The sequence below is a fragment of the Palaemon carinicauda genome, chromosome 12 (assembly GCF_036898095.1).
Source record: "Palaemon carinicauda isolate YSFRI2023 chromosome 12, ASM3689809v2, whole genome shotgun sequence".
NCBI classification, from domain to species: Eukaryota; Metazoa; Arthropoda; class Malacostraca; order Decapoda; family Palaemonidae; genus Palaemon; species Palaemon carinicauda.
In genome coordinates this window covers 130,665,256-130,667,755 of record NC_090736.1, presented here as the reverse complement: position 1 = coordinate 130,667,755, position 2,500 = coordinate 130,665,256, and the positions used below count along the sequence as shown (strand labels likewise).

General features: G+C 33.7%; 1 protein-coding gene across 1 annotated transcript in view; it reads right to left on the bottom strand.

The window, feature by feature from the left end:
- The window catches only part of LOC137651283 (muscle-specific protein 20-like), an 87,217-nt gene that overhangs the window by 19,265 nt on the left and 65,452 nt on the right, over positions 1–2,500 (bottom strand). The window lies entirely within an intron of this gene.

Genomic DNA, 2,500 nt, shown 5'->3' with positions numbered 1-2,500 from the left:
GACCATACATCCATATGATCAGTGTCTCCTGAAGCTAGGACCAGGGAGGGCCAGGCAATAGCTGCTCATGACTCAGCAGGTAGACCTACAGGCTTCTCCAACCACATCTTCCACTAAGCCATAGCGCACAAGGAGGGAAAGGTTGCAGACACTGCTAGAAACTATCGAGCTTGAGAAGGTCTCGAACTCCCGTCCAACAGATGGCCAGGCAGGGATGTTTCAAACAGGCTACCATAATCGAAATTTATAATCATTCTGGTTTATTTTACATGTTAATAATTGTTAACAGATATTTTTAACAATTAAAGTCTTTGATAGTTATAATTTTTGAAGCAGATCTATTTTACGGTTTTGGTTAAATAGAACTGCAATATTAGCAGTGTTATCATCAAATTAAATGTATGCAATTTTTCGTTAAAAGAATCATAATATGGAGCAACATATGTAAATATTTCTAGAGTCTGCTACAAGGTATTGAAGTATCCAATTTCTTTCCCTCTATTTCAAGGCTTTTGAACTTTTTATTTTGTCCCGTTTTTTCCTCAACCTGAATCTCACCCTACCTCTGCTTTCCCTGAATATCATTACTTCCATCATTTTTAGGTTAAGTCCATATCTTTTTTTTTTTTTTTTTTTTTTTTTTTTTTTTTTTAATTTTCTTTGGGTATATGTACTCGATATTACACGTCCCTTCGCCATCTACATCAAGCAAGATCTTTAACTCAGCATCTACGTCAATGATGATTCAGTATCTAAGTCATTGATGACTCAGCATCTAAGTCATTGGTGATTCGGCATCTAAGTCAATAATGGTTCAGCATCTAAATCAAAGAGGATTCAGTATCTAAGTCATTGATGACTCGGCATCTAAGTCATTGGTGATTCGGCATCCAAGTCAATAATGGTTCAGCATCTAAGTCAAAGATGATTCAGTATCTAAGTCATTGATGACTCGGCATCTAAGTCATTGGTGATTCGGCATCTAAGTCAATAATGGTTCAGCATCTAAGTCAAAGATGATTCAGTATCTAAGTCATTGATGATTCGGCATCTAAGTCATTGGTGATTCGGCATCTAAGTCAATAATGGTTCAGCATCTAAGTCAAAGATGATTCAGTATCTAAGTCATTGATGATTCGGCATCTAAGTCAATAATGGTTCAGCATCTAAGTCAAAGATGATTCAGTATCTAAGTCATTGATGATTCGGCATTTAAGTCAAAGCTAAACTTTGAAGATCAAAAGCCTTATCAAAACCAAAAGAGGTCATTGACATCCTTCGGGTCTTTTCATAAGGCCCCTTGTTGAAATATATCCAGAATCCTATATTATTCTAAATTTCCCTATGTGTAATTGATATCATAACCTTGAATCGAAGAGTAATTTCATCATTCCTAATCTATCATTTTCTACCATTTATTTTTCGTCTTCCGGTTTCTTTACCTTTCCCTTTGTTTTAATTGTATCATTACTCTTAAAAAGACCCCAATTTCATCATTTATTAAGTATCGTCTATCTGTATTTCTTTCTATCTTCTCTCTTTCTTTTCAAATAAGATTAAGAAAGCAACTGCCTGTATCTTGACAAGACGTGATTGACCTATTTTGACTGACTTCATCATTTAGTTCTCTTTATTTAAGTTTGTCCTTAAAAAAAAAAAATAATTAATGGCTGGTTGGAATTTCTAAAATAAGAGACGGAGAAGCAAAGGACATATTGTTAAAAGATTAGGAAGTTGGTTAAAACAAAACAAAATATCCTTAACGAGCTGAGATGGAAATTTAGGCGAATGATTTCCACTTTTTTTTTCGTCCTTCCTACGCTGAGTCCATCAGTAGAATATTTGTTTAACGTTGAAAAACTATGGTTTTATGCAATACTAATTACTCTTTAAGATATTTTTGTGCTCTGAAGTCAATAAGTAAAATGAGGAAAAATGATAATTTGTAAAAGTAAAAACAAAACAAGAAGGAAACAACAAATTTTCTGGAATGGAGAGTAGTATTGTCAAAAAAAGAAAAAGAAAAAAAAGAGGACATTTCCTGAAAGTGAGAAAAATAAATTAGTTTCGGAAAATTTAAAGAGGAAAACTGGATATTTTTACAAATTGCTTAGAGAAAAAACAGAATAAATTAAGAAATCAACAGGAAAAGGCTGAATGTTTTCAGATATGAATAGTATAAAAAGAGAATATTTTTAGTCTCCTGTTTTGAAGAAGGTTGCACTTGCCTAAGCGCATCAACTACTTAAACAAGACAACCGGGTAAATTATTTTGAAAACAACCATAATTCTTTTTTTCTTTTTTTTTAAAAGGAAAAATAAGAAAAGTGTCTTCTTCCCCTTTCTGTCTCCTCTTTATTAATGTTCAAAATCCCTCCGCATCATGTGTTACCGTAAATCTCCTATGGTGTCATACAAAGCAGATCGAGTTGGTGAGGAGAAATGGCCCTATCATGGGCGTGGCACTTATTCCTTCTTTAACTTTCCTCCGTCATCGCTT